This window comes from Natator depressus, chromosome 10 (assembly GCF_965152275.1).
Source record: "Natator depressus isolate rNatDep1 chromosome 10, rNatDep2.hap1, whole genome shotgun sequence".
Classification (NCBI taxonomy): domain Eukaryota; kingdom Metazoa; phylum Chordata; order Testudines; family Cheloniidae; genus Natator; species Natator depressus.
This window is the reverse complement of record NC_134243.1, coordinates 35199133-35225993: the sequence shown is the minus strand read 5'-3', so window position 1 is coordinate 35225993 and position 26861 is coordinate 35199133. Positions and strand designations below refer to the sequence as shown.

The window sequence follows — 26861 nt, the reverse complement described above, 5'->3', positions numbered from 1 at the left end:
AGTCCCAGCATTTGGCAGTTGGAGGTTTAAGGACACCCAGAGTATGGGGTTGCATCCCTAATCATCTTGGCTAATAGCTATTGATGGACCTATTTTCCATGAATTTATCTACAGTAATTCTTTTTTTAACCCAGTTATACTTTTGGCCTTCACGACATCCCATGCTAATGAGTTCCACAGGTTGACTGTGCGTTGTAAGAAGTGCTTCCTTTTGTTTGCTTTAAACCTGCTGTCTTAATTTCATGGGGTGACACCTAGTTCTTGTGTTACATGAAGGGGTCAGTAACACTTCCCTGTTCACTTTCTCCACACCACTCATGATTTTATACACCTCTGTCAAGTCAGAGATTAGATGGGCAATTACCTAACTGGCATGCACAATGCAATTTGACATGCACAGAGGCAATATTGAAGGGGCAAGTGTACAGGCCACTTCTGAAAATGGTGCCCTTTAAAGTCCAATTTACTGATTTCAATTTCAGACTTTATTGAAACCCCAGTGGAGAGTCACGTTCCTCTCTGCATTCCCCTGTCCCTGATTACTGTGGTATCTTTGTGCAAACCCCAGCTAGCTCTCCTGGTGGTTGTACTCTTGAGATCAAGCTTTAAGTGACTTACAGACAAACCTATAGTCACCCTGTCTTCCTCTTCAGTGAAATTCCAGGCCAGTGCGTTTGGCATCTTATCAGCTCAGAAGCTGGGAGCATATGAGAAATAAAAGCATATAAAGAAATACAGTTTAGTGAAAGGCCTATTCCCTCCGCTCTGCAAACTCCAGTGCTAGTGTGGTCTCACTGTCAGCCTCTGAGCTGTCCGGCCTTCCCTACTGTTGGGGTTTTGTGCAGTATGCTTTTCTTCCATGCGTACCAGAAAATAAAATCCTTAGAGCGACTCTGGGAAAAGTCCCTTTTTCAAATAGCAGCAAATCTATCTATCTTAGATACCTACCTGGTCTGACCTGAGCACCTCCCAGTCAATTACATAGCTATCCTGACAACACCCCTTGTGACTGTTAGCCCCTTTTATAGACAGGGAGCTAAGACACAGAGAGGCTGAGTGATGTGGTCTGCCTTCACTAATAGGGTTGCCAACTTTGGTTGGATGAATTCCTGGAGATTTTATCACATGACATAATCTTTAATTACAGATTAATCTTTAATTTCTGGAGACTCCAGGACAATCCTGCAGGTTTTGCAGCCCTAAGAGCTGGATTGAAGGCACCACCTCATCTTACAGAGGACACCAGTCATCAGCTGGTGGTAGCTTCCACTCCCTACTGACTCGGCCTGGACGCCACGTTGGAACCATGGCCTAATTTTGCAAGAGTGTCTAGAGATTTTGTTCCTTAATGGGGGCTGACTTTCGGAATGCTGAGCACCCGCCCTCTGATGCCCAAAACGGTGGCCCTCCAAATCAGTAGTCACTTATGGAACCATAGGCCACAGGAGCCATAGTCTCCCTATCATAGAATCATAGAATCATAGAATATCAGGGTTGGAAGGGACCTCAGGAGATCATCTAATCCAACCCCCTGCTCAAAGCAGGACCAATCCCCAACTAAATGTCTCATTGCCAGCCCTGGAGCCATCCAGTCCCCTCTGGGAGTCAATGCAACTATTTTGTCTTCTGTTAACAAAAGAAAACCCTTGCAGTGACTCTGGGGAAAGGGACCATTCTTCTGCAACGTGAAGACAGAAAACAAGGACTCCGCATAAAACCGATCCACTTAATTTCTAGGCGTCCAATCCTGCCCTGGGACTTACACAAGAGGCTCCTACTGACATGAATGGGAGCTGTCCATGCAGATCCAAGGGCAGATTTGACCCCACGGTTGTGCAGAGGGAGGCAGAGCCCTCCCAGCAGGAGCAGCTGCCTTCCTACCCGCAGCCACAGCCTGTGGGATCTGACAGGCTCTTGGAGTCTGTTTGGCATTAACTCTGGGACACCTGCGTGCATGCTGCCAGCTCTGCAAATGGGAGCAAACAGCCCTGGGAAGGAGGAGGAGGAGGAGCAGGGGATCTTGGAAGCGGCTTCTCCAGGTTGCCACTGACACAGGCAGCCGGAGCCATTAGGAGAAGCAATCTGCTCAGCTCCTGTTGGCTGGAAATTCAGGAGCCCTCCAGGGGGAATGGGAAAAGGTTTTGCAGAAGGAAACCTGCTCCCTCCAAAGTGGCATTGTGACTCCCATGCAAACCTTCTCCCCTGGTCAGGATCTGTCTGCAGGACACCCCCCCACCCACCATACCACTCAGGTCAAGCTGTTGCACCTAGGGCCTTCTATTGAGGAGCTTGAGAACAGTACTGGAAGCCTTGGGGACCTGCTTTACAGAGAGTACTGAGTGTGTGCCCTCTGAGAATCAGGCCCCTTTAAGGGCCATCAGGGGAACTGTATTTTCCAGATTTCTTTCCCTTGTTCCTCAGTGCCAAGGACATTTAAAGATGACTCCTTATGAATAATCATTAGTATTAACAATTGCTGCTCACTAATGTAACACCTGTAAGGTGAAGTTTCAACACAGGAGGGTGTTCCCCCCTCCGAGAAACGAGGGGCAGAGGTGATATACTGTATTAATAACAATCATACTCTGCTCCCAGCACCTTCCACAGTAGATCTCCAAGCACTTTACAAAGGAGAGTATCATTGCTCCATTATCAACACGAGGAAACTGAGACAGAGAGAGCGGCAGTAACTTGTGCAAGGTGACACGGGGAGTCAGTAGCAAAGACGGGAATAGACTCCACTGAGGTGATTCATGCCTCCCCCTGCTGCTCTACACCGCCAGCCTGTGCCTTCTCTGTGGAGTGTTTGGAGATGCAGTGCTGATTCTGCCCACACCTTTTCTAGTGCCCTGCTCGAATCACTAGCCCACGCTAGCACCTCACAGGAAGGTGAGTCACACTGACTTCTCCTGGGACATGACAGTCATTTCTACAGCCACCAGTTGCGATGGCCCAGAGGACTGGTACTCCGAGGGGGAAATGAGCAATGGGAGCAGATGGACCCATAGCAAAGAAAGCTCCTGTTTTTGACAGTCTTAAGGCTCAAGCACAGACATCGCTGTCTGGAAAACCTGGCTCTGTTTCTGGCTCCGCCGCTGTCTCTCCTTGGGACTTTGGGCAAGTCCCTTCCCCCTTTTTATGCATCAACTTCTCCACCTGTTAAATGGGGATAATAATACTCTTGATCTAGTTCTCAGAGGAGCAGGAAGAGGCTAACTCAGGAGCACTTGTAAAGCATTTGACTGCCTCTGATAGAAAATGCTATGGAAGTGCAGCACTCCACATATCGTTGGTTGGAAGAAGAAGAATAGCCGAAGAATGAAGGAAGAGAAACCTAGACAATATAATAACAGTTCCAAGCTTTCTGGGAGGTGACAATAGTGCTTAACCTCTCAGTGAAAAGATACCCTTCTGCCCATACCCTGTCTTTGTAACTCCAAACATGCCGGACAGCTGAGGATAGTCACACTGTTATAAATAGCAATGGCTGAGGGGGTTAGAAATCTGGGTGAGGGAAGCACCATTCAGATTTCTTTGAACTATCCAGACCTCTTCAGTCTGGAGTGGAAGCCCTGCAAGGAGGCACAGTTAAGGCACCCTGTTTTGGCTTCCATCTTTGCTTACACGTCGAATCATAGAAGCACAAGGCTGAACTGTGACTTTAGACCCACAAGAGGCAGGCAACCAGCTGCACCACTGCTGGAGCAGGTGAGGTGCTTCAGAAACACCCTTCTGAATGACAGTTGTTCCCTGGCTTCCTCTTGGCTCCACCTGTGTGCAGAGTAATTTATGGCTGACCTACACCATCAGCTCAACTGTGCTGGCCAGCAAGTAGAAGGAGGTGGAGCCGAAGGTCTGCTCATTTTCTGCCCACTTCCGCTCACGCCCCCCCATCAGCTTACTCCTACCTGCCCAGACCCAGTAGTATAAAGGAGGGGTCAAGTGACTCTCTAGCCCAGTGGTTCTCAAACTTCATTGCACTGTGACCCCCTTCTGACAACAAAAATTACTACACAACCCCAGGATGGGGGACTGAAGCCTGAGCCTGCCTGAGCGCCACCACCCCAGGACGGGGGTCAAAGCCATAGCCAAAGGGCTTCATCGCTGGGCAGGGGGCCTATAACTTGAGACCTGCCACCCAGAGCTGAAGCCGAAGCCTGAGCCCCGGGTGGTGGGGCTCAGGCTTCGGCCCTGCGTGGTGGGGCTTGGTCTTGGTATTCGTCCTCGGGCAGTGGGGCTTGGGCTTCAGCTTTGGCCCCAGGCCCCAGGCCCCAGCCAGTTTAACGCCAGCCCTGGAGACCCCATTAAAACTGGTTCGCAACCCACTTTGGGATCCTGACCCATAGTTTGAGAACTGCTGTTCTAACCCATAGACATTAGAGACAGGAATGACCGCTTAGCTCATCTGGTCTGTCTCTCTCGGAGATTTATTCCCTGTTAGAACTCACTGGGGATTTGTCCAGTCCAATGTTAAACTTCCCAAGTGATACAGTTCCTACCGCCTCCTTTAGGAGCCTGTGTCACACCCAGCGTGGTTCCCAGATTAGACAGGTGCAATATAAGAACCTGAACAGACTACAGCTCACTGCCTGGATACCCTGATAGCCTACGAAGGGGACAATACGTTGTGATGAAAGATGCGATCATGACAAGTAAGGAGACGTCACACACAGAGTTCTGCTGCCCAGTCTCCGCACTCACTGACTGTTATAGAAACATATTCTCTTATGACCCAATCCTCCCAGGTGAGTGGAAGGACAAGCCTACTACAATCAATAGGGTGCTCACTACCTAGGCCCTGATTCAAGAAAGCCCTTAAGTTAACATAAAGCACATTTAATTGGCCACACAAAATGAGCCCTACAGTCAACTCAGTGGCATTTCTCTGTCTGTCTATAACTTCTGAATGCTGCCTCTAATCAATAACAACATTTTAGGGAATATTCTAGGTATCAAATTAACCCTATTAATTTTGGTGAAAATCAGAAAAGTGGAAAAGTCTGATTTCCACTAAATTCACCATTTGGTACTCAGGACAGAGAGGTGAGGCAGTGACCTCAGGGTTGGGTTTAGTGTTAGGTTTAGGGGGCCCCTCCATCCCCCCTCTTTGGCTGGGCCCCTCACCCTCCAACTCTCGTCGGAACCCTATCAATTGCGGTGAAAAGCTGAAACCCAGATGGACCATTTGATCACAGAATTGATGAGCAGTTGGCAGGGGACAACTGATGGACCCTTGCGTAGGCAGAACTGAAGGGGGCTAGAACCGATTCATTGCTGGGTATGGGCAGATGTGGGGGTTAGAGAACTGCAGCAGGAGGCAAAACCACCTTCATAAATGTGGGAACATCACCAGCATTGGCACATGCACACGGGAGAGAGAAAACAATCAAAAGACTAAAAACACAAGGCAGCTATTTTTAAAAGCATGATTTCTAGGATCTTGACATATGCTTTTTGCACCTTTGGGGTTGGCAATCCTGAGAGTGGCCCTGGAGAGTGGGATGGGGGGCTCCCTCTGAGGAAGGAAATGCTGCAAGGAACATTGAATTTCCTCCTCTCCCACTGCTGCTGCCAGGGCTTCGATGGGGGCAAAAAAGCAGCCTGTATGTCTGCAAAAATCAGTTTCAACTAACTGGAGGATCACATACTTTGTTGCTTAGGAAGGCCAAGCTGGGCACCCAGTGGGGCAGCCCTCTCCCCCAACACAGCCAGGGCTGGACCCCTCGCCCCTCCACTCTGATCAGAACCCTGTTGATCTGGGTGAAAATCATAAAACTGGAAAAGACCAATTTCCCCTACAATTAAGGATTTTCTGGCTTTCTTCTTTTCAGCATAATCAATAGGTTTCTGACCAGAGTGGAAGGCCAAAGAGTTTTGCTGCTTGAGGACAGGCCCGGCCAGAGTGGAGATGATAGGTCTTGATTGAGGGGAGGCTGAGCTGGAGGGGGAAGCGAGGTGCCCAGCTGAGGGGCCTAACTAACCTTAAACCTCCCCCTTCCCCTTTTCAGTCACTATCTCAACCCCTACAACCAGCATGACTCTGCTGCCCTAATGAGTTCCTCACTGCCTCACCCCTACATGCGGAGTGACACCCTCTCCTGCCTCATCTTCATTCCACCCAGTCCCCCTAAGGCGCTTTGCCCAGCCAGTTCCAGATCCCAGCCAGCAGTTCCGGAGCCCTCTGATCTCTCCCTCTCCATGTGAGTTTCTCTCTCTCTCTCCCCCACCCCCATTTCTCTCTCTCTTCCCTCCAGCCCACGTGGCAGGGCTGGGTTGGGAGACAGCCCAGGGCTGGAGCCGACCAGTCTTCCCTCTCCCCCACTCCCAGGGGGATTGTGCCAGATCCAGGAGTGAAGGAGAAAACCCCTGAAGTGTAGTTTGCCTCTCCCCTATTTATGACTCATGTCCATGATGCTCAGGTTCAGGCTGGGACCTGTGGCCCCAGCCTCCCCCGGGTGGGGGACAGATTCCATGGGGAGCACATGGCACATGGGTGGGGGATGGGTCCATGTGCTCACTGGCTCCAGTAGCCTGTGGTCCCCCGCCCATCTCCCCGCACCAATGAATGGGACGAGAACGGCTCCAGGAGGGAGTTTGGGTGCAGGAGGGGGCTCAGGACAGGGTGTTGGGGTGCAGGGTGCAGGCTCCGGGAGGGAGTTAGGGTGCGAAAGGGGATTCCAACCTGGGGCAGGCGGTTGGGGTGCAGGAGGGGGTTAAGGGTGTGGGCTCCAGCCAGCTGATGCTTATCTCAGGCGGCTCCCAGTCCATGGCGCAGCAGGGCTAAGGCAGGCTCCCTGCCTGCCCTGGCTCTGCACGGCTCCCAGAAGCAGCCAGCATGTCCAGCTCCTAGGCAGAGGGATCAGGGGACTCTGTAGACTTCCCGCACCCGCAGGCACCGCCCCCACAGCTCCCATTGGCCAATGGAAGCTCCGGAGCCAGCACTCGGGGCAGGGGCAGCATGCGGAGCCCCCGTGGCTGCCCTTGCGCCTAGGAGCCAGACATGCCGGTCACTTCTGGGGGCTGTGCAGAGCCAGGACAGGCAGGGATCCTGCCTTAGCCCGCTGCGCTGCTGACCGGACTTTTAGCGGCCCGGTCAGTGGTGCTGACTGGAGCCGCCGGGGTCCCTTTTCAACCAAGCATTCCAGTCGAAAACCAAACACCTGGCAACCCTAGTCCCCACCTGCCTCACACTCACTGACTCCAGGCTCTGGGACTCTCCTGCGGGGCTGGGCCAAGAACACCGCCCTGCACATCATGGACATAAGTCATAAACGAGGGCAGGGGGGCAAACTGCGCTTTCGGGGTTTCCTGCTTCATTCCTGGGTCCAGCCCGATCCCCAGAAGTGGGGAGAGTAAAGACTGGTCAGCTCCAGGCCCAGCCCTGGGCAGTCTCCCAACCCAGCCCTGCCACATGGGCTGGGGGGCAGAAGAGAGGGGGAAAGAGAGAAAAAATGGTGGTGAGGGGGAGATATAAACAGACATTGTGGGGGCAGGGGGGAGAGATCAGAGGGCTCATGAGCTGCTGGCCCGGCTCTCAAAGTGTCTGGGCAAAGTGCCTTAGAGAGGGGACAGGGTTGAATGAGGATGAGGCAGGAGAGAGGTGTCACTCAGGATGTAGGGTGCGGCAGTGATGCCTTCATTAGTCTGGCAGAGGAGCAGAGTCATGCTGGTTGTAGGGGCTGCGATACTGACCTAAAGCAGGAATAGGGTTAGTTACATCCCTCAGCCAGGCACCTCGCACCCCACTCCAGCTCAGCCTCCCCTCAACCAAGACCAGAGCCGGCACTAGGCTTAAGCTGACTATGCAAATGCTTAGGGCCCCAAGCAGCTCAAGTGGGCCCCCATTTGCTTTTTATTATACACTGTTTTAGTGTGTGTGTGTGTGGGGGGGGGGTGTTCCAGGGACCTGGATTTAGTACTTACAATTTTTTTTTCTAGTCATTTTCTTTGTTAGTAAAAGTATTACTCAGTATTACTCACAGTTTTGAACTGCATTTTAGGCCTGGTCTGTGCTAGAAACCCTGAGAGATATAGCAACATTTGTAGGTGTCTGAAGACATACAGAATCCATTTTGCAGGACAGTTAGTAGCTTTGATTTGGAGGAATAAAAATGTTAAATTGTATTGGCAAGAGCCACAGTTTCCAAAGTCAAAATTGCCGATAGATTACAGAGAGAGATAAGGAGAGAGTTGCTTTCTGGATTTTGTATGTGCACAGCCCCAAGGATTTTCATAGTGGTATTCAAGCAGTCAGCTAATTTTGGCATCAGATTTGCACGTGCAAATGTATGGTCCTTGCACATCCAGAATTGTAGGGAAAAATATTCCCAACTGACTGCATTGATTGTTATGGGGCTGTGATTCTAATATGATCTCAGGATTCTTGTGACTTGCCGAGATTTATATTGTCAGCAGAGAATGTTGATTATAATTGCATCTTTATAGGTTGCAGTTAGAAACCGGGGCCTTATTCTGCTCTCAGTAACACCCGTGTAGTATTGAGTATCCATATTTATTTAAATGGAGTTCCTCTGGAATGACACCCTTGTTCTTGAGATCACAATCAGGTCATGTGGATGAGTATGTGTGTATACGTATATATATGTGGCAAGATTCTGCCCTGAGTTACACCCATGAAGAATGATAGGTTTATCTATACACACACTTTGTATACATACTCCATATTGCTGGGATTTTCAAGGATAAGGGATTTTGGGCTCCCAGTCACTAAGATACTTGAGCACTTAATTCCCTCACAGATTCCTTTGAAAAGTCCACCCTTACATGTGCACAGCATGGGCCCAGTTCTCCTCTCCCTCACCCCAGTATTGTAACTGCACTGCTCAGTGGCATTACTCCTGATTTACACAGGTGGCAGACTCAAGGCCATGAGTTAACACGGCCAGGTCTATTCATGCTTTTCCCCTCAAAAAGCTTGAGATAGATATTGTCCTCTTCTAGGGCAAGAAAAGCTGAATCAAGTGCTGGTGGAGCTGAAAGCTGGGAGTCTCAGCGCTGCTGGACTACGCAGTGTGTTTGCAGGTCAGTTGCACAAACATTTGCTGTTTATATGCCAGAGGCAGCTGCAGAAATATTTGCTGGGAGACTGGAACTGGTTGTTCCATTTCTGTGCACTTGATTCCTCCTACTTCCATCCTGCCTGAAAAATGCTTTTCTCCCCCCTGCCCCATTAAAAGGGAGAGCAGGACTGTCAGCTGAAGGGCTAGCTGGTTTGATACAGGAGAGAGACAAGGGCTTACATGCAAACACAACACACTGATCCTGCCACTTCTACCCTCCTCAAAGCAGCAAAGAGAGAGAGTAAAAGGCAGAAACACTGAGAAAAGAGACCAAGGGAGAGGGAAAGAGTGAGAAATAGAGCGTGTGAGCGAGAGAAGGAAAAAATACACAGATAGAGAGATGAAGTCAGTGGGAGTCAATGAGCTTTGGATCAGGCTCACAGAGAAGAGGGACAGGTGTTTGTGCTCCTGGGTTCGGAGCAGTTCTTGCACTAGCAGATCTTCTTGGTCTGCTGAATTTCTCTACCTGCCACAATACATTATTTCCACTGGGCTATCAGACAAGGCGTTATGGGGATGTGCCTGGGGGGCAGGAACACAGCAGGGACTTTGCACCTGTGCCTGGGAATTACAGCATCCCTGCACCCTCCACCAGGAGCAGCCTCGAGAAGTAAATGAAGGAGGGAGAGGAGAAGAGGGACAAGGGCCAGGTCAGCGAGAGGGACTGCAACAGGAAGGGAAGGAGAGAGCATGGAGAACAGAGAGAGGGAAGGAGGGAGAGCGAGAGAGAATGGCAAAGGGAGAGCAGGACAGTAAAAGTGGGGAGTGAAAGAGAGAAGGTGTCGGATTTGGGGAGGGATCCAACAGGGGTAGGGAGGTGCGGAGTTGGGGCGGGGAGGGGTATGAGCACCCACTGGTGCCGACAAAAGTTAGAGCCTGTGCCAGCACGGCAGTACTCCAATCAGCTACCAGGTGTCACTGATGCTGCATCAGCTATAGTGTCTCTTTGGTGATTAAATCCCCTAAACCTTCCCCCAGGACTCCTAAAACACGAGGTCTGCAACTGGATTCCAACTAGCTGCAGAAAGCTTTGATCAGCTGTTTTGTTTCAGGTTCCTCCCATCTGCCCTGGTGAGACCTGTCATTTTCCTTGGAGGTTAGGATGGTAGCAATCGCACCATATGTATTCTACTGAAAGGCACCCAAATATTTATGGGGGACAGGTACCCACTCAAGACATTTTATTTTCAGGCCTAGCCAAATCATGCAATAAGAGCAGAGAGCAAGCCTAGCTCTCACATAGTGGTTTTCATCAGTAGATCTGGCAGCACTTTGCTAAGGAGGTCAAGTATCATTATTTTCATTTTACAGGTAGGGAAACTGAGGCACAGGAGACTGAAGTGACTTGTCCAAGGTCACCCAGCAGTCAGGTCAAGCCAGGAATAGAACCCATGTCTCCTGTGCCCAGGGGCAGTGCTCTATCCACTACAAAACACTGCCTCACAATGATGCATTCCCACAGGATTCTGGGAATGTTCTCAGAGAGCTAAATGAGCTGGATAAAACACCCATAGTTTAGCAGATGCTTTGCACTAGTGCATAAGGCACAGGGGCCTGGGCACTAGGACTTCCGGGTTCTACTTCTGTCTCGGCCATTGACTTACTATGTGACTTGGGGAAAGTCACTTAACCTCTCTGTTCCTGGGCTTCCCCTTCCACAGAATGGCTTAAAGGTGCTCTGTAAATGCAAATCAACACTGCAGCCCTATTCCTGTCCATTTTGTCTTTAAATAATACACATTGGACCCTCTGCTTGAAGCATCAGAGAACCTGCTCAGTCATGTAGATCTGATCTGCTTGGCTGTCAGGGCTCTCCTAGTGGGAACAAAGTGGCATTTAAAAACCCCTGCCGGTACTGATTCATTTCCATGTGTCCAGCATCTTGCACAGTGAGGCCCTGACACCTGATTCATGTCTCTAATCTTACTGGAATACAAATAGATTGTTCCATTTTCTGATTGTAGCTCCCAGGGGGGTTGTTCTGAGTATTTTTAATTGTTTAAAGGTGGGGAAGAACACTCCCATATGACATTTCCTAATGGAATATTCTGTTTCCCAGAAAATAACTTACACTAAGCGTTGAAATCCTGTCTCCATTTAAATCCAGGGGAATTTTGCCTGTGACTTCAGTGGGGCCAAGATTTCATCCTGAGTCTTTAATGGTCAGGCAGCACCACGAGCCTATTAATACAGCTTGTAATTAGAAGAAACATGACTGGCTGGAAAGAGGGCAACGTTTTTTCCATGGGAGCGAATGTTGCCGATAGTTAGGATGCAGGATTTAAGTTCAGGTCTCCTGGATTCCCAGCCTGGCCAGCAATTCATTTTTTAACCTCGAGGGAGTCACAATCTCTCTGTGACTGAGTTTCCCCATCTGTAAAATGGGAATAATGATCTCAACCTGTCGAGGAGAGCTTTAGGCAGGTAGTATGGATGCAGTTGCAGACCTTATTAATGTTTTGTAAAGTGCATTGAGATCCTTGGATTGAAAAAGGATTGTTATTCTGTTAATTTATTACTCACTTTTGTACACTCCTGCTACACCCCAAATTGTTCCTGCCCAGCACTCTGCTTGCCATCATAGACACACCCCTGTACACACTCCTCACACTACATACACGTCACCCTCCACAGGATGTGCACAGGCTAAAACACACACACACCTGCGCACCTGCAGGTTGCTCAGGCTGAAATCCCAAAGCTGGACAATGGCCATCATGATGCACCCGGTTCTCCTGTTCCCCTCTTCCCTGCTAGACAGACAGAGTGGGCCACATGCCTGCTCTTTTGGACATGGCCCTGAAAAATGATCAAGGGCAAGAAGAAAGTGAGAATGGGAGAAGCATTTATGTTGCCCCAACATTATTATTGGTTGACAGGGAGGCAAGCGCAATCACCTCTCCCTAAGGAGCCTGCAGTTTAAATTACTATCTAAACCAAAGGAACAAAAAAGCACTTCCCGTGCTACAAGCTGCAGGTGGTCCCAGTGATGGGCGTTCTATGGCCCATCACTCCATCATGGAAAGTGCCACCTGTAATGACCCTGCCCCAGTTGCCCTCTGTGGCTTTTCCAGGTCGTTCACCTTCCTTTGCCTCTTGGTTTGACTGATACTGAAACAGAAGAACAGGACAAGACAGAGCGGAGGGGGAGGGAGTTTTCAAGCTCTTACAAATTCTGATCAATACGAACCATTTTTCCCATGGTGTGTGTTTTCGCCGCGGGGCCAACTTTGGCTATTAGCAAATGTTGTGTTCCTGCTGTTTTCATAGCCAGGGGTTGCACGATTCAAGCTTTTAAGCATTAATTGTGGGACATAGCGAGGGTTATTTGCCATAAGAAAATGCCAATAGTTCTGATTAAGAGAGGAAAACGTGGGATGGAGGGGGAAGAACGGTTGCTTAGCAAGGCAGAATGCGATCTTTGCATCTGGAGAGGAAGCAGCCCTGTTCTGCTCACCTCAAAAACTCACCGCTTAAGGAAACTGGATTTTCAAATGAGTTTGTATGTATGAGTGATCAGAAGAGAGCCTCCAGCTGGGAAGTCACATCTGTGTGATGGAAGCTGTTCTGGGATCCCAACATCAGAAACTTTAAATCAGGTCCCACCCTGCTTTACACTTTACTCTCAGTTGGCATCTATGGAGCCACTTGCTATATCCTCTTTTCTCCAGCTGTTCCCCATAGCTCCTTGAAAAGAGGCCTAGAATTTCCCCCAATTCCTCCTCACTGGATCATCCAGCTTCTCCAAGAGTCACCAAATCTTCACACCATTTCTACTAATTCTTGTTTGTTTGCCCATGCATGGTGGGCTCAGTACATGGGTCCCATGGCCAAGACATCATCATACCATCTCCTCCATAAACTTATTCAGTTTAATCTTAAAGGCAGATAGATCTTTTGCCCCCACTGCTTCCCTTGGAAGGCTATTCCAAAACTTCACTCCTCTGATGGTTAGAAACCTTCGTCTAATTTCTAGTCTAAATTTCCTGGTGGCCAGTTTATACCCATTTGTTCTTGTGTCCACATTGGTACTGAGCTTAAATAATTCCTCTCCCTCTCCAGTATTTATCCCTCTGATATATTTATAGAGAGCAATCATATCTCCCCTCAGCCTTCTTTTAGTTAGGCTAAACAAGCCAAGCTCCTTGAGTCTCCTTTCATAAGACAAGTTTTCCATTCCTCGGATCATCCTAGTAGCCCTTCTCTGTACCTGTTCCAGTTTGAATTCATCGTTCTTAAACATGGAAGACCAGAACTGCACACAGTATTCCAGGTGAGGTCTCACCGGTGCCTTGTATAACGGTACTAAAACCTCCTTATCCCTACTGGAAATACCTCTCCTGATGCATCCCAAGACCGCATTAGCTTTTTTCACGGCCAGATCACATTGGCAGCTCATAGTCATCCTATGATCAACCAATACTCCAAGGTCCTTTTCCTCCTCCGTTACTTCTAATTGATGCGTCCCTAGCTTATAACTAAAATTCTTGTTATTAATCCCTAAATGCATGACCTTACACTTCTCACTATTAAATTTCATCCTATTACTATTACTCCAGTTTACAAGGTCATCCAGATCCTCCTGTAGGATATCCCTGTCCTTCTCTAAATCCTCTAAAATCCCATCTTCAACCAGTCTGGAGTTCTCACTGCCACTTAAAACCTGTTCTGCACAGCGGAGGATAAACAGAAGTATTGCTTTGAACCACTCACCTGGCCTTTACCCCATTTTCCGTGCAGCCTTAAAGTTCTTGAGCATAAGATTCTACCTTTCTAGGTGGCACATTTAATGAGCTCACCAGCCACCTCATTACCTCCAGCTGTCTGATCCTGTTACTGCATTTTCTATCTCAGCCCTTAGGGGGGTGGCAGTTCCCATTACACAGTAGTTAGAACTTCTTCCCAGATTAAGCTGACCACCTGGACAAGGTCATGGTAAGGAACACCTGTGTACTGCTGCTTCCGTTACGGGGAGTTTGTTTTCCCATGTCCAGCCTGCTCTTAAATGGTAATGGAGTTGTGTGAGACTGAAGGCTTCCAGCTGCCTGATTCAGTGGCTCTGTAGTAAACCAGTCTCCAGATGTGGGAAGACTGCAATAGTGTCAAAGTGAAGGTGTGCAGCTGTGTGTCCATGGCTCCCTGGCTAATGTATGCACACTCAGTATGTCAGCAGCAGGGATGAGGAGTGAAGAGGCTGAAAGGAGACAGTGCCCAATGCTGGCGTCAAAAGGGACATCTGGAGATAATAAATTAGAGAATATGGTGAGAATGGGCTAGGAAACACAATCAGTCTGAGCAGTAAGACGCTTGGTCTCTCTGTCCCATCTGCTGAAATCTGGCACCACATCTGGAGTATTCTGGAGCTCCCTCTGGTCATCCTTGATTCATTACTTTATCTCTTCTGCTCCTGTTGGGATTTTATTGCTGATTGACTCTGTGGCAGCCACGCTAGACTTGAAATGTTGTGAATGGAACTTCTCTTGAGAGTCTTCCAGTTGTTACATCCCCCTCCAGGTTCCTTCTCTGCTTGTTGCTTTGTGCCTTCTCAACACATCCTGCCCATGTTGGTACTGGTCTAATAACCTAGGTAGGAGCCTGTTATGTATATCATTAATTGTAACCAGTTTCACAGGGAAACAGTATCTGATACTAGATACTAGAGGGTTCTTTAAGCAGAGGGAGAACAAGATCAATGGCTGGAAGCTGAAGTCAGCAAAATTCAAGTGGAAAATAGGACACCATTTTTTTACTTCAAGGGTAATTAGCCATTGGAAGAGATTACTGGGGATGTGGTAAACTCTCCTTCAGATCAAGACTGGATGTCTTCCTAAAACATACACTCTAGTTCATTCAGAAGTTATTGGGGTGGATGCAGGAATCACTGAGTGAGATTCTAGAACCTATGTTATGCACGAGGTCAGACTGGATGATCATGATGGTCCCTTCAAAGCAATGCCAGCCTCTACCATGGACAAGGTGTAGGATGGTGGAGAATGAAGTTATGGAACCTGCTCCTCAGAGCAAGGGACTGAGATAGCCTGGAGCTTTCTGGAACATCTAACCAGGGATTGAAGATTTCAAAGAAGGAGGAGCATGTTCAGGCTCATGCTCTTGTTTAGCATCCCATCTACATTTTTCCCCCACATTTCAATAGCAACTAACAATGTGGACTAGTGGCAAAAACAGAGGACTGGCTGGCTCAGGGGTTGGAAATGAGTGATGGAGCCTTTCACTTCAGTTCTGATGTGACCCAGTCCTTCAGTGACTGAAAGTCACTACCATATAACTACCATCCAGGGGCCTGAGTGAAATGCCGCAGTGGTCTCAAATTGATTTCTACACCACAGAATTCACAATCCCAGCTGGCACTAGGGGCTCCCCCTAGCGGTAGTTTCAGCAGAGAAGCCGAGAGTTGGACAGAGCATGAAGACTGAACTATACCAACCTCCTAGTCGCTGTCTCTCCAGGCCAATGTAGAAGCATACTGGTGGAGTGATGTATGAGGGAAGCTGCTGCTGCCCATGCTGGAGCTGTTCTGTGGACAGAGGACTAGGTCTCCAGGAATGTTTCACCAGCAAGAAATTTCATTCTAATTATAATAAATCAAGTTAATTTAATGGCTCATGTGGATGAATGTCCGTGTTTTAGTTAGAGTGACCCAAACCATAAACCCAGCTAGAAATATCCCCAGCAGCCAGAGGTGTTTAGAATCCAAATCTGGACCTAGATTCCAACTTCAGGTATGGCTCTTTATAATGAGCCCAAATCCTCATGCAAACACCCCTGAAGCTTGGTGTGACCCAAAGCTGGGTTGGAGCTCTGTGGTTTGGGCTGTCTCTAGCACAGAGAATTTTTACAAAGAGCATCTCTACATCTTTGTAGAAATTCTAGAGCTGGGGTGGGGGCGAGACATCTGCCATGCTGGGAGAACTCCGAGATGAACATTTTCTCTCTCTGCTCCCCAGCCCCTTAGATAGCACTTTGAGCCATCTCCCAGGCCCAACTCCTTCGCTAGCCAAGCCAGGACTATTTGGCAGTCAGCTAGAGCAGTCAGCTGCTCCATGTTAAATGTCAGGACATGATCAGAAATGAAGATATTTGTAGCGAACCCCCAAACACCTCCATCAGCACTGGTTCAGTTTTGGTGGCTTTCTTAGTACCGACATGTTATTAGGCTGGAAGATCAACAAATTATGAAGCACATTTACCAAGGAATTCTGCTACGCAGCCAGCAATCACATGGTCACCAAAAGCTTTGGTAGTGCGCTAAGATTGCCAATGATGGACATAAACTGAATCTCCAGTCAGACCACCTTTAAGGACCTAGCTACATGTTGACCCACCTGGTGCTTGATCTGCAAAGGGTCTACTTCCCTTTGAGATTTGTCATGATGATGCTGATGCTAATGGTAGAGCAATCACTAGGGAGTGTCTAGGGGCTCTCATTCTAGGGCTAGGGGGATTCCCCCATCCTTTCTTCTAAAGGATGTCCCTTATCTACTGCCTAATATCTCCCCTGCCATATCAAGTCAATGCAGGACACCCTTTGTCTTGTATTACAGAAAGATCATGCAAAGGGTCATACACTGTGGTATTGTACAAATGTATGTTTTTGTATTATGACTCTACCATGGTGGAATGTTGCCCCTTACAGGTCAACTCTGCCCTGAATTTGTCCTTTCTTCCCTTGAAGCGTAGGTGGACACCTTACAAGGGTCTGAGTGTGCAGCCTCTACACTGGGTCTGATTGATTATTAACAAAATTCAAACTGAAATATGTCAAGACTTTTCCTCGTCCTGTCTCACTCCCACCACAGACAAAGTATCACAGTGCAGAGGCTCAGTGGTCTGCAGACCACAGAATTATGATTAGATAAATTTCCCCACAAAGGAGCGGGCAACTGGGAGTAGAACTTCAGTACAGATCTGGTAGGGAAATGGATTTTGTTCCTGCCAAAAATTTAGGTAATTTTTTTGTTGTTTTCGTCAAAATTTTGCCTCCGAGTTTTTGACAAATAAATGAGAGACCCAAACCTGAAAATGGTTTGGCCAAAACCAGAAAAATATTAACCTTTAAAACAAAATCTTTTCACTCTTCGGACAAAAATTTTTTCATTGCAAAATTTTTGGTTTTCTATTTTTGGGGTGAAACCTCCAAACTTATGGTTGAAAATGTATATTTCCATCTGAAATTTCCATTTTGATGAAAAATGCCTTTTCTCATAAAAAAAGTTATATGAACGAAAAACGTCAACAGCTGTATTTAAGTCCTTCCTTTCCAAAATACAGGCCTCTACAACTTGAGCTAAAGAAGGCATCCCTTGAATGGTACTAGAGGAAGATCCCTGAACCCCTCTGTGATCCAAACCACAAGAGAACAATATCCCTCCCTCATGCCTTGAAAGCCAGCACATTACAACAAGCTGTTGGCAAAGGGCTAGCACTTTCAGGCAAAGCCGGTACATGGTTCCCTATTACTTTTGAGTACTCAGGTTTCAGGTGATCCTCCTGGGGCTTGCTACCTGCATTATCTGGCATGGTGGTGGGAATCTCACAGGGAACATTCTGAGGACAGGAAGTGAAATCAGAAGAACAGAACATCCCTTTCGTGTGCCTGGGGTGGAAGTGGGCATTACCAATTGGCGACTGGGCAGGGATCTGTCTTCCTGGGACTTCCTTGGCCTACACATGTGTCTTGATCATCATGACCATGCCAGCTAGATGGCTGCTCCTTGACTGTTCATTTGCTATGAATGTTTTAGAGCAAGATGATAACAAAATACTGATTCCAGCTAATATACACTGGGATTCTCCTAGGATGAAATTCACCCGCGTGTTAAGAGCTGCTGCAAACCTGTGCAGCACTTAGATACCTGAGAATAGAGCTGAAATGGAACTTCAGCACTGCATGGTAGCTGTGTTGGCTCTCTACATGGGGGTCATTTCTACCATATAGTGTGAGAGGTGAAGCCTATTAACTCGTATTGACAGGTTTCAGAGTAGAAGCTGTGTTAGTCTGTATCCGCAAAAAGAAGTGGAAAATACAATGGGGAGATTTATATACACAGAGAACATGAAACTGCTGAATTGGAATTAATTTGCAAACTGGATGCAATTAACTTAGGCTTGAATAGAGACTGGGAGTGGATGGGTCATTACACAAAGTAAAACTATTTCCCCAGGTTTATTCCTCCCCGCCCCACTGTTCCTCAGACGTTCTTGTCAACTGCTGGAAATGGCCCACCTTGACTGTCACCACAAAAGGTTTTCTTCCCTCCCCAGACCCCCTGGCTGTCCTGCTGGTATTAGCTCATCTTAAGTGATCACTCTCCAGTGTATGATAACACCCATTGTTTCATGTTCTCTGTGTATACAAATCTCCCCACTGTATTTTCCACAGTATGCATCCGATGAAGTGAGCTGTAGCTCACGGAAGCTTATGCTCAAATAAATTTGTTAGTCTCTAAGGTGCCACAAGTACTCCTTCTCTTTTAACTCGTATTGTTAGTTATAATTTCTATTCACTCCAGATTAATTTACTTTGATGTAATTGTTTGGTAGTGAATTTACTGCTGGGGCAAGGCACCAGTCAGATGGCTCTAGAGGCTGATCGTCTGTACACAGAATGGCTACAGCCTGGTCAGTGGCTGGTCAGGTTACCGCAACAGTGCCACATGAATGTGTTCTCCTCCTGCCCTGGAGGCACCCCCTCTAGGGGCGAGATGGTGCTTCATTCTCCACCCCCTTTCAGCCCTTGGCCTCTCTGCCAAGGCAGTCAGTGCCAACTCTAGTGATGGTTTCTATGATGAGGATACCTGTCCACCAGGAACTGGATTGAGTCCCACGGATGCACGAATTCAGTTTGGTTCATGAAAACCAAAGGAGAACAATGGGGATTTGCTGTGTGCTGTGGATTCCAAGGAAAAAACTGTGACTACTTTACTAGGTACTTGTGAGCATTGTGAAATATTTGCCCCCCTTTTGAAGTAGGGTTGTCAGCCCCTTACATTTATAGCTAGGCCACAACAAAAGGTGCAAGAGGAGGGAAGGACAGTTCAGTGATTAGGGTACTAGGCTTGGTCTCAGCAGACTGAGCTCAAGTCCCTGCTTTGTCACCAGCATGCTGCATGTCCTTCAGCAAGTTCCTGAATCTCTCTGTGCCTCTGTTCCCCAGCTGTGAAATGGGAATAATGACACTTCTCTGCCTCACGGTGGCATTGTGAGGATTTGCTTGTTAAAGACCGTGAGGTGCTCAGATGCTGTGGCCATGGGGGCCAGATTAGTACCTAAGAGAGATGACTTGTCTATTTACAAAACAAAATTACCCCCCCCTAAAAATAGCAGTGCTGCTGTTCAAATTCCTAGTGGCTCTGTTCCAGATTCACACTGATGTACCTTAGATCAGAATCTGACCCCGATCAAAAGCCTTTCTGGTGACATTTTATATTACAGTTTAATTTACCAAGGTTAATACATTGTTATAAATGTTATCAGCATGTTATAGGCATGAGCACTGTGTGCTACACATGGTTGCGAAGGCATCAGAGGAAGCTATTGCAGATGGTTATAAGCCCTGGGTATAAACAACCTGTTGACCTGTTGGACTCTATAACAATTGATTAACCATTTATTAAAACATCTATTAATCATTTATGAACCCTTTATGAGCTGTTTATAAACAGGACCTTATGTAAGTGTGACCACGTTTATTTATACATCCCTGTCTGATGACAGACTCACTCTGTTTACGGCCGTCATTTTAATTAAGATGGAGCTGCCTTTTTTGTTTCAATTGCTTAAAGAGGACAGTTTCAAATATTCCATCTGTTGCATTTTCTCCTTATTAAAAACAAGTCCCATATGCTATTAGCACAGTGGCTGAATTAGATACTGATGTATAATCATGGCACCACATTTGCTAGTACACATAGACATTGCTTTAGGATGCTAGTTTAATTAGCTGAGCTGCCATGTCTCATTTTTGCAGGGAAAATAATTTAGGTGCCTATTAAAACTGTGCTTTTTGCTAGTTCACTCTAGTTTCTGCTCCTAGTTACACCAAGTAAAGGCTGGGCTATGCCAAGGAGTCCACAGGAGTTAGATGTCACTGAATTTCAGTGGGAGTTGAGCACCTCATTCCCTTCATCTCTTTAGTAAGAGCGTGTCTACACTGGCAACGTTAAAGCGCTGCCACGGCAGCGTATTAACGTGGCTTATGTAGTCACAGCACCAGTGCTGGGAGAGAGCTCCCACCTCCACGAGGGGCGTAGCTACCAGTGCTGGGAGTGCGGCTTCCAGTGCTGGTGCACTGTCTATCCTGGCACGTTACAGTGCTGAAACTTGCAGCACTCAGGAGTGTGTTTTTTCACACCCCTGAGCGAGAAAGTTGCAGTGCTGTAAAGTGCCAGTGTAGACAAGCCCATAATCCCAGTGGAATGACATCTGTTCCTTGCTTTGGGCTCTCACACTGAATTCTTCTGATTGGTTAGTGCGCTGCTCACTCTGGCTTCACTTGGGCAAAATGTATAGAATGCTGATCAAAAGATCACACCCCACCGACCCCCAGCAGACTGTCTTGCTTGGCTGAGCCCACCACGGAGTGGGCAAAGGGACAGCTTCTGGATCATCCCTTCCACCCCAGCAGACCTTGTAGTTGGGGTAGGAGAGGAGAAATCAGCAGAGCCAATTCCCTGCACAATTGGCTCTGGACCATATGTCCAATGAGGATACAGCAGAATAGAAAAGTCCCTCATAGCTATTCCATTGTCACCATGGAAAGGGGATGGAGCCTTTCAGGTACCTCCTGTCAGCCAACAGGGCGGTGCCACAGTCCTCAGGGCGGTGCCAGGGATGAGGGGATTGTAGAAGTTTTTATCACATGACCAGCCCTTAATATTTCAGCAAGGCCCAATACTGTCAGCAAACTGAAAGCCACCAGCCATGTGAAATGCCCAGAAATAGAGATTTCAGTTAATTGCTTATTCTAGTAGCAGCTGTGTTCTTCATTTCAGTTCAGTAATAGCCTTGCATTTGCCCTTGTTGCCTACTCTTGTAACATTAGCGCAAATCTCACACTATTTGGTGTTTTCCTTAAAGCCCCATCTCCTGGAGTTAAAGAATCATAGAAATGTAGGGCTGAAAGGGACCATGTGAGAACATCTGGTCCAGCCCACTGTACTGAGACAGGACCAAGTAAACCTAGACCATCCCTGACAGGTGTTTGTCTAACCTGTTCTTAAAAGCCTCCATTGATATGGATTCCACAACTTCCATTGGAAGCCTATGCCAGAACTTAACTCTCCTTATGGCTAGAAAGTTATTCCTAATATCTAACCTAAATCGCCCTTGCTGCAAATTACACACATTTCTTCTTGTCCTGCCTTCAGTGGACATAGAGAAACAATTGATCACAGACCTCTTTATAACAGCCTTTAGCAGATATTAAGTTAGGTTCCTCCTCGGTCTTCTTTTCTCAAGACTAAACGTGCAGTTTTTTTAACCTTTCCTCATAGGTCAGGTTTTCTAAACCTTTTATCATTTTTGTTGCTCTCCTGTGGACTCTCTTCAGTTTGTCCCCATCTTTCATAAAGTGTGGTGCCCAGAACCGGACACAGGTCTCCAGCTGAGGCCTCACAAGTGCTGAGTAGATCAGGACAATTATCTCCCATGTCTTACTTACAATACTCCTGTATATAATACACCTGAGAATGATATTCACCTTTTTTGCAACTGCATCACATTGTCAATTCATATTCAATTTGTGCTCCACTCTACCCTCCAGTTCCTTTTCAGCAGAACTACTTGTGACATTTCACTCCATATTCTTTAATGAAAATATGCTTATGATATGGATATGACATAACTGAGATATACTTTATGCAAGATGGCTCATGTAAGATATCATTGGAAAGGTTATGATTTACTGAATGTGATTATCCAATCTGTATGCCTGTATCTTGTCTGTATCTGAAGTTAGGAATATTGACTATGTATCTGTATTTCAAATGTGTTACTTTGGGTGTCTCCCCCAACTAGCCCTTCAGGTACAACAATGGAAAAGCCAGACAGGGCTAATGGCTCATTAGCAAAGACAATGGACTGTGAAAGAGCTTAGTCTTCCTGTGGTCACTCCAGACAGCCTATGAGTAATGGCTGCCACAGCCCTGTGGAGACATGGGTCTGAGTCACCTGGTACTGGACCTACTCCTTGGAATGCCAGTGCTCTTCCACTGGGAGACAAAGGGTTCCTGCCATACACAAGAGCTATATAAGGCAGAGACGTGATATCATCAGGGTTCTCCTCTGCCTCCCCACCCAAAGAGACGCTGAAAAACACCTGGAAGCTAGAAGGGTTGAACCCAGGCTGCGAGGGCATCCAGTCTGTGAGTGGAAATACCTGAAGTCTCAAGCTGCAGGCCAGTGCAGCTGCCTTTCAAGACTTTCTATAATCTGCCTGCAACAATATCTGGGGTGAGAAATTACTGTATGTAACCAATTTAGTGAAACAAGCTTAGTTTGAGTGTTTTGTTTTATTTGCTTAGTAATCTGCTTTGTTCTGTTTGCTACCCCTTTAACCACTTAAAATCTGCTTTTTATAGTCAATAAACTTATTTCTTGTTTATAATATAACCCAGTTTGTGCAATTCATAACTGTGGGGGAGGAGGGGTAAGAGACTGTGCATACCTTCCTCCACATTGAGGAAGGAGGTGGATTTCATAATATACCTTTGGGTCTGCACCCATGGGATTGGACACCTGAGTGCTGGGGCAAGTCCATTAACCTGAGTCCCTGGAGCTGATCTCAGTGTCTGTGTTTTGCTGTTGGGTGTGGCCCTGCCTGTTTGTGTGCTGGAGGAGGCTTAATAGCCTGGCTCAACAAGACAGGTAAAAAGGGTGCCCTGGCTGGCAGAACAGGTGAGCTCAGTGGTATCTCAGCACACCAGGTGGCATCTTAAGGGGTCCAACCCGTCACACTACTACCTAGCCAGTTATTCCCATTTTGTAGCTATGTCTTTGATTTTTCCCTCCCAAGTGAAATATTTTGCGTTTTTGACAATGGGACTTAGGCTCCTAACTCTCTTAGGCACCTTTGAAAATTTTGCCCCAACCCCTAGTGTCAGAACAAGAATCAGCACTGAGGCCCTGGCACTTGGCACTAGGACACGGGACTGTCTCTGATCTGGCACAGCAGCTCAGGAATGAGGTGTCTTTCAAAGTAGGAGTTGCTCCAATGTCCATTTTATAATCCACATATTTAAACTGCTTCATGTAATGGTGGTGCGTTATGTTATTTAGCAAACATATTAGCTGAATTAACCATTAAATTAATAGAATTGACCTTCCAGATACTTTGGAAATCTTGTACATTGCAGTGATGAGCTGCATTTACTGTGACTTAACTTACATCATCTGACCAGCAAAATGGCAACTCCAGTGAGATAGACAGTGGCCTCACACAAAGTGATGCAGGTTTCAGAGTAGCAGCCGTGTTAGTCTGTATTCGCAAAAAGAAAAGGAGTACTAGTGGCACCTTAGAGACTAACCAATTTATTTGAGCATAAGCTTTCGTGAGCTACAGCTCACTTCATCGGATGCATTCCAGGTATTCAGGTGATGCAGGTATTCAAAGAACATCAGAGGGTTTTAAACTTTTGAAAATCAATGTTCTTACTCAGGGGTCCTTGTCTCTAGGATACTCTCTCAGTCAAGATCCATCAGAGACCGAGTTTTGCCCCATTTAGGGGGACAGCATAAAGCACATCTCTTTATTCAGGCTGCCTCCTCACTATGGGTGTTGACATTTGTGTCCCCTGGCTGGTTATCCACTGGGACAGGTCTCTGTAAACAAAGTGCTACTAGAAACAGGATATTATTGCTGCATTTTGGAAACACCGGGCTAAATTCATCCCTGTTCAAAAGTTCTGATTGGCTGCAGCGAGTCAGCAAGGATTGAAGTGTGCAAGGACATGGCTACGGGAATAGATACATAAAAGATGATGACAGGAAGGCCCACCATCCTGTAGTGCCCGAGGGCTCTTCTTCACCATCCAAGAATCATGCTTGTTGGAGACACACACCTGCGCCTAATGGACAGTACCTGCTCAGTGTGCCAAAAGGAGAGAAAAACAAACAAAAAGCCCAGGTCCCTCCGGGTGTATCTTAAGGAAAATGGCACCCTGCCCTCAAATGTGAGATCTCAACCTGTGCCAGGATCACCAGTGCCTCCTACCTCTTTGCACGAGAGCTGAGCAAAGTTTTTCAGCTGAAGCTTTTTTCTGCCAAAAAAATGCAGATATAGAAATGTTCTGTGAATTTGTGCCACTTTTGCCAAATTGTTTCTGTCAAAAAAAGCCCCTAAAAAAAATCTAAATATTTGTTCTTTTTGGTTCAAAATGACTCTTCACTTCAAAATTTCCTATACTTTTATTAATGAACCAATCAAACAAATTTAAAAATGGTCAAAATCAAAACATTTCATTTGTCCTATTTTATTTTTAACTTTTTGATTCACAGAAAATTTCAAAATAATTAGTTTTCAGGTTGACTGGAAAGAAATTTTTAAAATGTTTGGAATGGCCAGTGAGCCCAAAACACTGTTATTTACATAGCTCTGATTTGCAGATCCAAAGATCCTTCCATACCTAGACCTCAGAGTGTTGCAGACATTAGTGAATCTAGGGGACAATTAATTAATTAGTGACTTCAAAACCTCAGTGGAGATAATAGTCCTTCCCCACCTCACGGGAGATCTGTTATTATCCTTGGGAATCAAAGAGAGAGTCAATGACTTACCCAAGGTCACACAGTGAGACGGGGCAGAGCTAGGAATAAAACCTCTTGACCTTCCCCCTCCGCCCCCTTCATACCATGAGCAAGATACACTGGTGTCCACATAGAATCCATTGCACCATAAGAATAGTTTTGAGTCTCAAGAAGGTAGACTCAGAAAATTCCAAATGGTGACCATCTCCTGGAAAATCCAACTGGATGAGATACAGGGCTCCCCAATTTCTTACCAGAGGAGAGTGCAAAAAGGAAAGAGAACTTCCCAAGCATCAGATAAATAGAACTTTGTTAGCCCAGGCGAGTCAGTTGCTTTAGCCATCTACCACCTTTAGAAAATATTGTTTATTTTAACAAACATTATTCTAGTTATTGATTATAGGATGCTATAATAATAATATTTAGCATTCAGATTATAGCACTAAAGGGATACTGTCAGGATAAAAATCTTGCCTTTGTCACAGACACATTTCCTTATCTGTGCTGTTGGTGAGACTGAAGATTATTTAAAAATAAATCAAATTTTCCACATCTCGTAGCTAGACCTTCAGCGGGTGTAAATTCATTGACTTCTGTGGAGCTACACCAAATGACACCAGCTGAGAATCTGACCCCTATGCTCCCCCTCACCATTTGTGCAATTTGTTTCTTTGTTTGCATTTTATTCCGCTTGGCCAATGAGACCCCTCTGGTCAGTTTCACTTTTGTTGCTAGCTCGTTTTCTTTTCTGGTTCCCAGGCACTTGCTCAAGGCTGCAATGTTTGGGTTGCAGCCAGAGAAGGGGAATGTTTAAATCCAAGCAAACAACGGTTTTCATTGAAAGTGGTTTTTAACTAACAATGAAAGCATTTCTCCTAATGTAGGTTTTGTATTGCTTAAAAAAAAACCCAGAAATTAAATTTGGACACTTAAACTACAGAACTACAGTCCTTTGACACAGAAATAATGATATATCACTCTGCTGTCATTAGCAGTTCATTGGGACATTTTGTACTTTAAAGGGACACAATCCATTTGAAATCTACTCAGTTCAAAAAAATGAATGCAAAGCAATCCCAGGCCCTGCGCCTAGCCCCGATTTCAGTGGCTTTACAATCACATTTTCCTATTTTTAAAAAATGTTCTTTCTTCCTTGTTCTTGTTTAAAAGCTATACAGACACCGGGGAAACCAATTAACAGAAGAAAAGGTTGAAATTGACTAGGCACAACCAGCACAAACAGAGAGAAAAATGTTTGTTCCTCTTATCTCTCTTGAGGACTGGAATCGTAGGGGTTAGCTGTAAGGTGACCAGATGTCCCGATTTTATAGGAACAGTCCCGATATTCAGGGCTTTGTCCCTATATAGACACCTATGACCCCCCACCCCATGTCCCAATTTTTCACACTTGCTGTATGGTCACCCTAGTTAGCTGTGACAATAGTGGATGAAATATTTTCAGACAGAAGTGTAATTTTTTTCCAGTGGACAGCAGCATTGTTTTTTATCAGCTAGGTTTAGGCTTGGAAGAATTAGATTTTTATCACTAAATGTCGGTAAACATCGATTTCACTGCACACACACACAAGCACATGAAAAATATTTCCATTGATAATAATTAAAATTTACAGATACAAAGGAAGAAACTGCTGTGTGAGAAATTCTTAGCTTTTGATTGAAGGATATTTATTTTGTATATTTTGGCATGTGATGTTGACAATTTGTGTTTTAACAGTTATGAAGTTTTAAGTTTTTGAATATCAATATCTGCTGTCATTGAATAATTAGTGTTTGACCCCCAAATCATTTCCTGTAAAATTGTGTGAAAACGTAAATAGATAAACATAGGAAAAATGCTTAAAACCCATAATTTTGCCCAACTGTGGAAATTTAAATATATAATATGAAAAAAATGGTTAAAAATAAAAATTATCCTCTGAAATTATTTTTAAAAAGTGAATTCTGCCAAGCCAAAGTATAGTTGGGGGGGCGAAGCTACGAGACATGACAATATTTGAA

At 46.2% G+C, this 26861-nt stretch overlaps 1 protein-coding gene across 1 annotated transcript in view; it reads right to left on the bottom strand.

Moving 5' to 3' along the window:
* The window catches only part of PRR35 (proline rich 35), a 52844-nt gene that overhangs the window by 7311 nt on the left and 18672 nt on the right, over positions 1-26861 (bottom strand). The gene's annotated exons all lie outside the window — the stretch shown is intronic.